Source organism: Staurois parvus, unplaced genomic scaffold, assembly GCF_062004578.1.
Source record: "Staurois parvus isolate SC_StPar_1 unplaced genomic scaffold, SC_StPar_1.0 ptg000102l, whole genome shotgun sequence".
Classification (NCBI taxonomy): domain Eukaryota; kingdom Metazoa; phylum Chordata; class Amphibia; order Anura; family Ranidae; genus Staurois; species Staurois parvus.
In genome coordinates this window covers 312,965-328,017 of record NW_028317898.1, presented here as the reverse complement: position 1 = coordinate 328,017, position 15,053 = coordinate 312,965, and the positions used below count along the sequence as shown (strand labels likewise).

The following is a 15,053-nucleotide window of genomic DNA, read 5'->3' as shown; positions in this document are numbered from 1 at the left end:
AGTGCAGCTCCCCCCCAACATGCTTACCTAAGTCCAATCTCGATCCAGCACTGAGGCTCTCTCCCTCAGAGACAGTAGCAGGATCCATTGGCAACTGTCAATCGCAGCCAGTGCAGAGAGAGCAGGGGGCAGAGCCGAGCAACACTCTACTCTGTGTGTCAATGGACACACAGATGTGTCTTAGGAGTGAGCCTGCATGAGTACCCCCATAGCATTCGGCTTGCTATGTGGGGCACTTGGCAGAGGGGACCCCAGAAAAGTAGGATTGGGGCTACTCTGTGCAAAATGATTGCACAGAGCAGGTAAGTTGGTGACATGCTTTTATTAAAAAAATATAGGTTTCCAGACACTTTTAAGTGATCACTTTAATTGTTGGCTGGACCTGGGTATACAGTGGGGAATGCAATTATTTGATCCCCTGCAGATTTTGTAAGTTTTCCCACTTACAAAGAAATGAAGGGTCTATCATTTTTTATCATAGGTATATTTTAAATGATAGAGACAGAATATCAACCAAAAATCCAGAAAAAAAAATATGCTTTAAATTGAGTTGCAGTTCAGTGAGTAAAATAAGTGTTTGATTCCCTACCAACCAACAATAATTCTGGCTCCTACAGACTGGCTATGTGCTCATGTGGGCCACAGATTAGTCCTGTCAATTTAAGAAGGTGCTCCTAAAGACACCTGTGCACAGAATCTCTTTCTTCCATTCAAACCTCACCATCATTATGGGCAAATGACCAAAGAGCTGTCAAAGGACATCAGGGACAAGATTGTAGACCTGCACATGGCTGAAATTGGCTATAAGACCATCAGCAAGAAGCTTGGTGAGAAGAGACAACTGTTGGAGTGATTATTCGCAAATGGAAGAAATACAAAATAACCATCAATTGCCCTCGGTCTAGAGATCCAAGCAAGATTTCGCCTCATGGGGTAAGGATGATGAGACAAATGAGGGATCAACCCAGAATTACTTGGGAGTAGTTTGTGAATGAGCTCAAGGCAGTTGGGACCACAGTCACCAAATAAACCATTGGTAACACAATATGCCTCCATGGATTGAAATCCTGCAGCGCCCGCAAGGTCCCCCTCCTCAAGAAGGCACATGTAAATGTGAAAGTCTGACGTTTGCCAGTAAACATCTAAATGATTCAGAGAAGGAGTGGGAGAAAGTGTTGTGGTCAGATGGGCACCTGAAAAAGTGTACTTACACGAAATGCATCAGGAAGGTGCCCCCACACAGTGACCTTAGCCCGCACGGTCCTTATGAACGACCGGTGGCCATCTTGATATTTTATGTAAGTTGTTTACCTGTTTTTATATTACATCCTTTAATAAAAATACTACACTATCGGATACCTCTCTTCTTGGCTTGTTTGTCCTGCGAGCCCCCCCCTAAGGTGATTCCTGACATATGAGAGCGGGTAACATTCCTCTGGTGGCTGATGACGGAATACCTGGTGATGAGCTTTCTACCTTCAGACGCATAGTACCTGAATGCTGGTGACCTGGTGATGATCCACGTTGCAGTGCTCTAGATCCAGATGACCAGGAGTAGGTCCTATTTACTCCAATGCGCAATAATTGCGCTATCTGGTTAGCGCAATCAACATTCACTTTCTAAGCCACAGATGTCACGGATTGTTTTTATCATTTTTCAATACCACCGAATAGACTGACTTTGGCACTATTGTCACTATATGCACCTTTTTCCTTCAGGATATTTGATATTGCTTTACATCATTGGTTTCAGCACGAAGTTATGTTGCTCATTTGCACACGTATATCATGTACATTTTATTATCTATTTTAATATCCAATTTTTAGTGCTGCATATTTTATGTTCATGTATTACTGGAGAGGACTGAGTGAGTAATCCTACACCCCCTGGGCCTGATAAGGGGAGAGAGCATTTTGGTGGGAAACCTGACTAGCTCCTCATCTGGGACTGCTTTCATCTAAAGTGGCAGCTTCTTGTATTCTTGCCCAGGGATTCCCTCAGGCAGCTGGGTGAAGAAAAGAATTAATCTTGGGTCTGGGGTGATACACCAGGAGAACTCTCCAAGAAGAGATTTTGCTGTATAGAGACTTGTACATAGTTGCTAAGGAGTTTGTCCTCAAGTTGTAGTTCCTTGGGCATCCCATACACCTCTCAACTCCATCGAAGTTCAAACCCCTTAATAAAACCTAAAAACCAAGCTCAAAGACTGTTTATTAACTCCAGTGTGCAAGGTCTGAGGAAAATGCGTGTTGCCTGGCTGTGCAGGACTATAGGGGGACCCAAATCTATAGCAACTCCTAAGAGGGTAGTGCTACATTCTATTACATCACTTCTGAATTTTTATTCAAGAATTTTCGTAACTTTAGTAACCTCTTCACTTTTGATATGATACTAGCATGCAAAAAAAAACGGACGATCATTCGTCCGATATTTTCAACGTGTATACAGGGCTTTACTTAGCTTGAAACTAAGATCTAGTGACCTATACAATAAGCAGTCATTCTCCCTAGTCCAAGCGCCTAAAAGTACGGGGAATGATTAACCATCATTAAATGCTTGGGGAGTGTCACATTCAGTGCTTTGCCAATATGTCCCTAAGAGCTCATTCACACCATTGAGGTGTCACAGTGCACATGTCTAAATGTGTGGTGCATTAAGGCAGTCCATTCATTGAAATGGGTGGCCTAACACACCAAACCAAACCAAACAAGGTGCTTGACAGACAGGCACTGCCCTTTGACAAGGTGCATCGGGGTGCCACTCAGAATGAATGACTATGTAACACACAATGTGACATTCAGTGAGAATTTACAGGTGGTTAATTATTCCATGTAAAATAGGATGCTATTCAGACTAAATAACTTTCTTTTGCATAATGTGACATGCACCATGCACTTATAAAAGGTTAATGTAGAACTAGGCACAACTTTTTTTTCATACTGGATAGAGCAAGGGAGGAATAACCTCTGCCAGATTTTTTTTTTTTGACATCTGTGTCCCATTGCAAAGATTTACCTTCACTTCCTGTCCCATAGCTAAACAGGAAGTAAAAGGAAATCCATGCAAATTAAGGGAATTCCTTTGTGCATTACTGAGCGTTAACACAACGCACTAATGTGAATGGGCTCTGAGTGTTGACAAAGAGGTTGCTCTATGAATTTGCACAGTGATACCTGTAACAATTGTGCGCAATAAAGACAAAGAAGTTGTACTCAAAAGCCATCGTGTGAAAGTCTCATGAGCAGTGTTCCTACTGCCTCCCCCCCTTTGCAAACTATGGAATTTGTAGCTTAAACTTTTAACAAACTTCAAAAGAACCTCTTATCTTAATTAAAACACAAAAAGATGCAGTGTCCAGACCTGACCAGAGCTGTAAACAGCTAATTAGTCTTGGCAGGATGTCTATTTCCACAAACCATGAAAAACACTTTCCACTGCCCTATCGTAAAACAATAATAACTCAGTCAAGCCGTCACATGTGACCTTTAAGGCTCTAGGAATACAGAGCATGCCATAAAATGTCTATCCCACAACGTAACAATTCCACATACAATTAATAGAATTCAACAGGAACAGGGCACATTAATTTTGGGTATATATTTGAATGGGGAATATCATACTGAACAAATCAAGGTCATACATAACTATGGTATTACATAGGGAAGGGGAGAAAGCAGTCTCCTCCCTCCTGGGTGACAAAGGTATGCTGTGCTGTGTTTGGTATCCCTGGGATCTAAATATAATTCTGAATAATAATCTGCCAGTTGCTAGAATACCACCTGCACGTATTGGAAGTTGTTAATATTAGTATGAAACTGTAGTTGGAACTTGGTAATAAATTTGGTGACCTCCTAGCACCCATCCCCTAAACCGGATGATTGGTCAGTTGTTCTCAGGCAACACCTCTTTGATATCATAGAAAAGGGACTGACCAGATCTAGTAGGGGAGCTCTCATTTACCATCAACCAAGAAACACCCAAGAGAGCCACGGCACGTTATTTGCTTGGACAATTGGACTCTGCTAAAACCAAGGACTTTGCAAGTATTCTGCTTTCTTACCTCCTTTCCTTTTTCTCTATTACTTTATTGTACTCTTTATTTCTTTGTAACATCTTTTTCTGTAAATAATTTAATTGCACCATTTGACTTTTTCATTAATAAACTCTATTTTTAAAAGTGTTAAAATTATCTCTAAGACTTTTAATGCAAACTAAAGAATCCCTGTCTCTTGAAAAGTGCTACTGTATATAATAATCCTCTTAATATACCTGTCTCTGGTGACAGTGTGTGTTACAGACATTTATTGTTCATATTTGTTCTTGCTAACATTGTGAAGGGTTGATAGTCCCAAAGCTATCTGGTGGCAGTTTGGAGTTTGAAGGGTTAATTGCATAATTAACTTAACCCAGTGGCCATCGCTCTGAGGCTGCTGGCACCTAGGTTGTAGTCAGGGGCGGACTGACCATTTGGAAACTCGGGCACTGCTCGAGGGCCCGGGGTCAGTAGGGGGCCCCATGAGATGCCCCTGGTACCTTTTTCATAGGCTTTTTTGAGTTTGGGCAAGGACACAGGAGCCCCATGATCCCCTATTGCCCAGGGGCCCCATGAGATGTCAGTCCGCCCCTGGTTGTGGTCCTGCGAGCTGGAAAATCTTTGTGCATGGTGCAGCTGAGAGTGGCATTGTTACGCAAGTGACAGCGCGGTGTGAGATCGGCTGGTGCTTTGTCACAAGTTGGTGAGAAGGGCAGGGGTCGGGCACCGCGTTCGTCACAATACTCACTGAATGAGAAGATGATTTTCAGCAGCCTAATACACATACAAAATGGGTGAAAAGCCTTGGTGAAACATATTGCACTGTATAAAGTAGTTCAGAAAATCAGTGCTGGCATTGATGAAAAAAGGAAAGATCGCAATAATTATCAGCCAAACATTTTTACTGTTTTTGTGGGTTATGAATTTCAAATAATGCCATGGATTATAAAGTTGTGGGCACCAATGGTATAACAATAGCCATGTTAGCCCATGCTGCTGATATGGGGCCTGGGAGTAAAAGGGGACCTATTAGGGGGGTCCTTAAGTCAAATTCAACATTAAAAATTGGTGTATATGTGAAGATACCACAAACCCAGTACTTTATTATTAAGAATTGCAGAGGTTTCTGTTGACACCGACTCTGTATCCCCTGTGATGTCTCCAGTTAAAAGAGCTGACATCAGACACACAGGAGGAGATTTAAGCATTATTGTTTCTAGTAACAAATCCCCCTTTGCAGGCTGTGCAGTAAGGAGAAACCGGGTCAGCAGGGGCGTCCTAGGGTTGGTGTCACCCGGTGCGATAACACTTGGTGAGATCCCCTCCGACGATCTCCACAGAATGGATCGGGACGGATCTGCGGATTGAGCATAATGGTTCAGACTCCAATCCATTATGCTCCCCAATCCACAGATCCGATCCATCCTGCGGGGATCGTCGGCTTTCTTTACAACTTACCTTTTCGTGGAGCGGGTCTGGTGTCACCCCGTATAAGTTGCATGCCGACGTTCCTCGCAGCATGGTTTGGATCTGTGGATTGAGCATAATGGATCGGAGTCCTATCCATTATGCTCCCCAATCCTCAGATCCGATCCATCCTGTGGGGATTGTCGACTTGCTTTACAAGTTACCTTTTCATGGAGCGGGTCCGGTGTCACCCCATGCGGTAGGTGTCACCTGGTGTGGCGCGCACCCCCCGCACCTGCCTCGGGACGCCACTGCGGGTCAGCACTGTAATTAACTCCTTATGTCTAAAGCAAGCATTCCAGAGTGTCTCCTCAGGAAAAAACTGGCAAGATGTGCAGATGAATGACAACCATCCCAATCTATAACTAGCCTTTACAGTAAGGAGCACATGGAAGGTGCTTTGCACATTACAAACAACAGAAAATTTCCAGCACACTTACCAGCTAGCCTGCAACAAAACCAATTTAGCCCTGTCTAACAGTTTGCACGGAAAGAGAAGCTTTTTTTGCACACACTTGCAAATGTATGTGAAAGCCGCAGTGCCAAACCTCTTCTGAGGTGGTTGGCATTTATCTGCACAATTGAATTTAATGCCGGGACACATTGAATGCTTTCAGCTGTCATTGTGCGCTTGCTGGGTGTCTGATGTGTTCCTGTACCTTTAAGGAGTTGGCTCCCTCCAGGCAAACCTACCCTTCATTCTTTCATTGCTATATTTGTTCCAACTCGGAACCTCAAAATGATGAGTTAAGACCACAGTATACAGAGGAGCCTTGGCAAGGCACTGTGGCTTTCACATATACAGTATTTGCAAATGTGTGTAGTGTGATTTAATACCAACAATTATGCCATAATATAGAATATTATAATGGTCATTAGTGTTGCTACTACAAATCTTGTGTTTTAGATTTTTTTTTTTACTTACTAGTAGGCCTTCTCTTTCAGCACTTGCTTGTTGTGGTGGTGGAAGGGTTACAAGGGCTTAAAATTTACACTGAGGCCCTGAGATCTGAGATACTGAAAAAGACTAGTGAGCTGCTGCATTCAGGATAGTTGGCTGAAAAATGAAAGTTAAAAGTTAAAGCAGAACTTAACTCCTAAAAAGAAGTTCCACTTTTATGCCTCCTCCTGCCCTCCTCACCTTTCAGACACTTTCCTTTTTTTAGGGGCTGTGGGGACTTGGTTTTAACACTTCCCCCTTCAGCTTCCCACCCTCTCTGCATGCAACCTTTTGGAATACGTCACAGGTCCCAAAAGGCTGCAGGACCATCTCTAGGGCATAGCATGGCACAAGCATGTGTAGTGGGGAGCTGCCTGCAAAGCTGCAGAGTCACACCCGGCTTCCCACAGTTAGCATGGAGGTGCCTGGGGCCCAAAGACTGGTGAAGAACCAGCCAGGGTTTAATAAGCCAGGGACTTACTTAAAGTCAGCAGCTACAGTATTTGTAATTGATGACGTTTATTTTTTTTGGTCTGGGACTGAAGGACCTCTTTAATTGTATGTACTGATACCCCTCTTACCTGACAACTTCTGTCCACAGAACTGGTCCCTAGTCCTACTACCTCACTTCAATATAAACATGCTTTATTTTAAAGTGAAACTAAAGGCTTGTTTTTTTTTGTACATACAGTATATATTTAATAAAATACTTACATGCTCTACTCAGTGGTTTTGCACAGAGCAGCTCTGATCCTCCTCTTCCTGGGTTCCCTGTCGGCACTTCTGGCTCTCCCCACCTGAGAAGTGCCACCACAGCAAGCTGTTTGCTATAGGGGCTCTTATACAAGCTCGCTCCCCAGCCCCACTCTCTGCGTTCATGAGTGTAGCACTACATCCTCAGGGGCTGCTGAGTTTTGGGTCCCGTAAGCTTTGCACGGTCAGGCAACATGCATTTTTCCCACATCTTCACATGCACAGAGTTAGTAATTCAGTCTTTGAGCTTGTTTTTAATTGTTTTTATTAAGGACTGAACAACTTGGATGGGGTCTAGGGGTATATTGGATGCCCAAGGAACTGCAAACTTGAGGACAAATGTCTTAACAACGTATACACTGTACAAAAGCTGTGCATCCAAAAATAGCACTGTCTCTGTTAAGGAGCACTGAAGTCCCCTTGGTGTACCTCCTCAGACCCCAGATGAGTCCCCCTCTTGACCCAGCTCCACTGAGGGTATCCCTGGGCAAGATTCCAAGATCTAGCAGCATAGTGGGTAAATGGTTAGTACTTCCGCCTGGCAGTATTAGGGTCGTTGGGGCCAAATCCCAACCATGGCACCACCTTCCTGGAGTTTTCATGTTCTCCCTGTGCCTGCGTGGGTTTCCTCTTGGTACTCCAGTTTCCTGCCACACTACAAAGACATGCTGGTAGGTTAATTGGCTCCTGTCTCTGCTTGTGCCCACCTATTTCCTCTGGATCCTTAAAGAGCATCTACACACTGAAAAATGCTGCTGACCTTAATTTTCCCAATGCAACGCAGGTGTTCAGTGGTGTATGTGTTATGGTGCATTTTTTAGTGTGTGGAGACACAACATGAGCCCTTTAGAAATGAACTGATGTACCTCTAAAATGCATGCACAAGCTGCCTACGGAGTAACACCACAAAAATGTGGCTAAATGGTTAGAACTTCTGCCTGGCAGTACTAGGGTCATTGGTTCCAATCCCAACCACGGCACCACCTGCCTGGAGTTTGCATGTTCTCCCTGTGCCTGCGTGGGTTTCCTCTGGGTACTCCAGTTTCCTCCCACACTCCAAAGACATGCTGGTAGGTTAATTGGCTCCTGTCTAAATTGGCCTTAGTATGTGTATGTATGAATCTCAGGGATTTTAGATTGTACACTCCTTGAGGGTTAGAGACTGATGTGAGTGTACAATATATATATATATATATATGTAAAGCGCTGTGTAAATTGATGGTGCTATATAAGTACTTGCAATAAATAAATAAACTGACTAACTAGTTGGGTCTTGCACCTGACCACTCTCTCCTTTTATCTAGCCCAGGGGGTGTAAAAGTACTCACACTGTCCTGTCAGTTTGATGAGTTAAAGCTGCTTTCAGGCCTTACCCTGGGCTGGCTGCTTCCCAGCTGACAGGTTGTCCTCCCTCGGAGATGGTGGAGTGGAGATACTTTTGTCCAGCAAACAACCTGTAGGTAGGCTCCCCTCCCTGGGGCCCCCTCCCAGGATTCACACTCCCACCTTCCTCTCCATCCATTAAAGACACTACTGCTGCACAAACTCTGCCACATTTAAGGGTTGTCCATGGTCACTTTGCCTGGCCTTCTGCCAAGGGATTAGCCAAGTTCCCCTAAACATGCAGACCTAGGCCTCCTCCACCCCTCTTCCAGAAAATTCTATATGTTTCTGGAATGGTGGGAGGGCTCCAGAAGCCCTGACCTGTAATACCTCCCAGCCTGTCCTGAGGTGAACTCACTACCTCACTCCCAGGCCGACTCATCCCAGGCTGCTACCCAGCCTCTGTCTTACAAAAATAACAACCTAGCTACTTAGAGGGCGCTACATCAGACACAGCAGAGCGGGACTCAGCCGAACCCCCCGCTCCCTCCTCACAAGCTGTGATTGACAATGGCTCCCACTGCTGTGTCTCAGCCAATGAGGATGGAGAGGCCCAGGAAAGCTGAGTCTCCTATGCACATCGCTATACAGAGATCGGGCTCAGGTGAATGTTAGGGGAGCTGGGAGGCTGCTGCACAATGAAGGGTTTTTAGCTTCATGCATACAATACAAGAAGGTAAAAAACCTTAAGCCTTTAGAACAACTTTAAGATCAACAATAGCAGGGAGGCCACCAGGGTGCTGCATCAAAATTCTGCATTGGGGCACCATGATCTGCAGTTACACACCTGATAGATACCATTAAAGTCCCGTTTTTCTAAAACTGAGTGAAGTAATATGACATTTAGGTAAATGTGTCATCAAAATATACAGAGAACTTTTGGAGAAAGTGGTGAGCAAAAGTAAAATGTTGTAACTTGTTTATTTCCAGTGTAACCTTTGAAGAAATCAAATTAACTATTTTAAAAGAGAAGTATGGACTTTGTAAAAAAATATATACACCCCTCGCATTTTGTAAATATTTTTTATATCTTTTTCATGTGACAACACTGAAGAAGTGACACTTTGCTACAATGTAAGTGTACAGCTTGTATAACAGAGTAAATTTGCCCTCCCCTCAAAATAACTCAGCACATAGCCATTAATGTCTAAACTGGTGGCAACAAAAGTGAGTACACCCCTAAGTGAAAATGTCCAAATTGGGCCCAAAGTGTCAACATTTTGTGTGGCCACCATTATTTCACAGCACTGCCTTAACCCTTTTGGATAAGGAGTTAAGCAGAGCTTCACAGGTTGCCACTGGAGTCCTCTTCCACTCCTCCATGACGATATCACGAAGCTGGTGGATGTTAGAGACCTTGCACTCCTCCACCTTCCATGTGAGGATGCCCCACAGATGCTCAATAGGGTGACGTCCTCCCACTCTACTTGTGCATGCGCGCCCTCGGGATGGACACAGTGGATCACCTATCACTGTAAAGAGCAGATAACGTCGGCTCTGTCATGTGATCAGCTGTGTTACACTACGCTAACCTACTCAATGCTAGTCATCGTAATTTTAGTGCTAGATGCCTGTTTGTAATAAGCCTCAACCTAGAACCTGCAAAAAAAAGGAGAAGAAAAAAGGCTGCACACCTAAAAAACTAACCTCAAAAGAAATTTATTATGCACCATAAACAGTAATAGGCCATCGGAGACATGATAATCCTGCATGACAGAGGACTCTACCCCCGAGATATCAAGAGGGAACCATCAGGGATGGACCAAGGATGGAGTCAGTCCACTGGGACTAACCTGACCCAACCCTCCAACACCCAATCCCTGACCCAAACCACCCCACCAATCCTAACCAACCCCCAAATACCCCCACAAGGAACTCCTCCCCTAGATAGAGGACCCTCACGTCCCACCATCCCACTCACAAAAGAGAGAGGAGAAGCTGAGGGAGATAGTACCAGCCCACTGACACCCCCAACCCCCCAAAACCCACTAGATGGAGAGTAAGCCTACTGCACACACCGGGGGTTCCTGGAAGTGCCAACCATATAGATATATTACACAGCTAAACAACAAACATCAATGCATAAACATATAGCATTAGAATATATAGCAATATGCAAAGGCCAGTGTGGACATGGCCGTTGGCCAAAGAGGATCACAAGGTATAAAGTCACTGTACAGGGCAAAAGCCTCAAAGTCCATGCAATACGTGGTATAAATAAACTCTTGTGTGACCAGAACCAGATGGATGGAGGCCGTAATGAAGGTAAGGCAATGGAAGGTATTGCATGAGAAAAATGGATGAAACTGGTGCAGCCTGCTGAAATCAATCAGCTGATAGCCAGAGAAGGAATGACAGCCATGGAGTGAGGATGGTCAGCTTGTAACTGGGAGTTCAGTACTATAGTACACAGTAGCCAACCTATGTGATAGAGGATATTGTAGGAGTAAATAAGCAACATGAACTCGTATGACCAGTCCAGCCCGTGATCTGTACAACTGATATGATTAAAGTAGCATCACAAATCGCTATAACTCACAGTCTGATAGGACCCCTGGGTCCTGTGATTATAAAGGCTGAAATAACAATGGAACGTCCAAGTCCAGCAAAAAATCTGCCTGCACTCCCGTGGATGGTGGCCAGTCCTCAAGTTCAAGCCTAGCAAACGGCTCAAGAATAGATGTATGGCTGTGAAAGGTCTACATATGAACCACAGCATGTGGAGATGGCATGTGGATGTCAGAGAGAGTGGGTAGGCACGTGTCATCTTACGCATTTTGTCCCGCCCACTTCGGGGACTTCTTCAGAGCTATAGCTGTCTGTATCTTTTTTTCTAGAAATATAGACATATAACTATTTTTTTCTGGTCTGTTCTGGTCTGGTCTTAACCAAAAGATGACAAGCCTGCCCACCACGACAAGGTAGACTCTTTTAGGGCAGGGCCTACAATAAACTACACTACTCTAACCTACTCCATGCTAGTCATCGTATTTTTAGTGTTAGATGCCTGTATGTAATATGCCTCATCCTAGAACCTGCCTTCTTCCTTTCCAGACTTGTTTACCAAGATCTACAAAAGAACAATCCTTTTCATTCACAAAACGGAGAACAAATTTAAAATGGCTGTTGCTGGTATTATATGACGGGTGATGCAGTGGTCAGCAATGGTCACCTGTAATGGCACATTTCCCCTTCTTTGATCAATTCTGAGCTCTCTTCCACATACATACATCCACATTAGCCTGCAATAAGGCAGGTGAAGTGTACAAGATGGGAGACTCCCCAAGATGTGTCTATTACCTGATTAGACTTGGAAAGACACTGGGGGTATTGTCCCCAATCTCCCACACATATTCATATCTCTAGCATACTGAAATAGAATAAAACAAAGAGTCCACTTTTTCCTTCACGTTTTAATGTACACACCATTGTGTAATGAACCACACTTCACTCTCTGACCAAGCATCAATGTCTGTACAAAACACTAATTGAAAATAATTGACCTTCAGTCTGAAAGGTCTAAAGCAGTTTAACCGCTTGCCGACCCCCCGCAGTGTTTTTACTGCGGCAGGGCGGCACCTGTACGCACAGTGCCGTCTTTTAACATCGCTGTGCAAAACAGGTAGGGGTAGCGCACGAGGCACGTGCCCGCCCTACCCGTCCCACCGATCGTGGTAGCGGGTGTCCATCACCGGCTCCCAATGGGTCATTTCCTGCCGGGTGCCGGCGATTACAAGTAATCACTTACAGATAGCACGGCTGCAGTGTTTACATTGCAGCTCTGCTATCTGTCAGTTCCCAGCACCTCAACCTGAGAGAAGACTTTATCTCTCCTGATCAGCCTGTTCCTGTGAAGTACACACCCCCGCCCCCTAGTAAAACACTCCCCTCACACATTTAACCCTTTCTTTACCTAATAAAGGTTAACCCCTTCCTCCCCAGTGCCATTAATACAGTGTGTGTGTTTCTTTTTTTGGTGTCACTGGGGATGTGAGTGACCCTAGTCAGTTCCCCCCCCAGTGTCAAAATGTCCACCGCAGTCCCGCCATAAGTCGCTGATTGCTGTCATAAATCGCTGATCACCACCATAAGTCGCTGATGGCCGCCATTATTAGTATAATAAAAAAAAATCCCAGTATCTTTCCCGCCATTTTTAGACGCTATAACTTTCACGTAAACCAATTCATTTACACGTATTGGGATTTTTTTTAAGCAAAGACATGTCGCAGAATACATTTTGGCAGAAATTTATGACTAAATTTGGTTTTTACATTTTTTTTACTGGACATGTTTTATAGCAAAAAGTCTAAAATATTGTTGTTTTTTTTTGTCAAAATAGTCAGCCTTTTTTTTTTTATAGCGCAAAAAATAAAAAACGTACAGGGGATAAAATACCACCGAAAGAAAGCTCAATTTGTGGGAAAAAAAAGATGTGAATTTCATTTATATACCGTATTGCATGACCGTGCAATTGTCCATTAAACTAGCACAGCGCTGTATAGCAAGAAATGGTGTTAATTGCAGTATCTATACCATAGTTTGTAGACGCTATAACTTTCACACAAAGCAATCAATATACACTTATTGGGATTTTTTTACCAAAAACATGTAGCAGAATACATTTTGGCCTAAATTTATAACTAACTTTGAGTTTACTATATATTTTTATAGCTGAAAGTAAAAAACATTGTTTTTCTTCAAAATTTTTGGTCTATTTTTGTTTATAGCGTGAAAAATAAAAAGCGCACAGGTGATCAAATACCACCAAAAGAAAGCTCTATTTGTGTGGAAAAAAAGGACGCAAATTTCGTTTGGGAGCAGCATTGCATGACCGCGCAATTATCAGTTGAATTAGTGCAGCGCCGAGTAGCAAAAAGAGGCCTGCTGACCGGAAGGGGGGTAAATCCTCAGGAGGGCAAGTGGTTAATTGTAGTAAAGTTTGTTCACAGAGAACTGCCTTTGTCGCCCTCCTCATCTCACCAGTCCCCAGTTTTACTGACATAGAAAAATGCTCACAATAGTGTATTACAATAAATAATTGGATGTTAAATTAAAAAAAGTTTTTTTTAGAAATAAAATTCCAAAACATCTGAACAGAGCCCATGGCAGCAACAGGGGAAATGACAACCCTCAGGGTACTGTGGTCACCCCCTGAAGGAGGACACCCCACCCATATTCCACCTATCAGGCCATGCACAACACCCCAGTTATCCCACCAGACCACACCCAACTGGGAGGAGGTGCAATCAATCCTGAACTTCGTGAACCCAACAGGAAGGCCGAGACTTCCTCAGAGCTATGCGCCACCAACATTCCTGTCCTGCCGCAGTTTCAGAGCTCCCCAAGAATTAGCCTCACTCCATTCCTCCAGATGAAGAGTGTCTACTCTCCGCTTAAAAAACCTGTGCTAATACACTATTACAAGCATTATTTCTATGTTGGTAACACTGAGGACTGATCAGAAGAGAAGAATGACCAAGGCAGTCCTATGACATCAGACCTAACAGCATGAGGACCCAAAGAGAAAGCCGCCACCCTACCTGGACACCTGATCAACATCCGTGGGTCAGCAGAGAAATCTCCAGAGTCGTGTCGTGGCCAGAGAGTATACCCCTGTAAACATTAGATCAGAGAAATGTTGCCGGCATGAAATAGAAGGAATAAACGTGTAACATTAAAAATGCTGATAACATACAAAGCCACTTTAAAATAGTTTGTACAGATTACTGTCTGCATCTTTTTTTCTATATAGACATATAACTATTTTTTTCTGGTCTGTCTATGAAATCTAGGAGTCTTTTAGCTGAATCCCATGGTCAAAAATGAAACTGCCCAGAGACAATACATTCTTTCTCCAGTTTTGACATTTGTAACCAAAAGATGACAAGCCTGCCCACCACGACAAGGTAGACTCTTTCAGGGCAGGACCTACACTAAACTACACTACGCTAACCTACTCCATGCTAGTCATCGTATTCTTAGTGTTAGATGCCTGATTGTAATAAGCCTCATCCTAGAACCTGCCATCTTCCTCTCCAGACTTGTTTACTAAGATCTACATAAGAACAACCCTTTTCATTCACAAAACAGAGAACAGACTTGACATGGTTGTTGCTGTTCTCTTATGGTGGGTGATGCAGTGGTCAGCAATGATCACCTGTAATGTCTCTATATATCTCCTTTTCTTTGATCGATGTTTCTTCTCTAAAATACAACGTGAAGGAGAAGAACTGAACAAAACACGGACACTTTGGGGTTGATTTACTAAAGTTAAATAGCATGTGCACTTTGCAAGTTCTATTGCTCCAGAGCTTAGTAAATGGAATAAAGCTGCAGCTGGTAAAGAATACCCAATCACATGCATGAACATGAAAAAGAACAACATTTGTTCTCGCACTTAATGGGGTGATGGATGTCAGCAGTGCTTCCCCGTATTTAGTAAGCTGTGGAGCAACTGCAATTGCAAAGTGGACAAT

At 43.6% G+C, this 15,053-nt stretch overlaps 1 long non-coding RNA gene across 1 annotated transcript in view; it reads right to left on the bottom strand.

The window, feature by feature from the left end:
• Positions 1-15,053, bottom strand: part of LOC149467713 (uncharacterized) — a 34,041-nt gene that overhangs the window by 7,117 nt on the left and 11,871 nt on the right. The window contains exon 2 of the long non-coding RNA XR_016311855.1: positions 14,118-14,190. This is a non-coding gene — a long non-coding RNA (uncharacterized LOC149467713). The remainder of the gene's footprint in view (positions 1-14,117; positions 14,191-15,053) is intronic.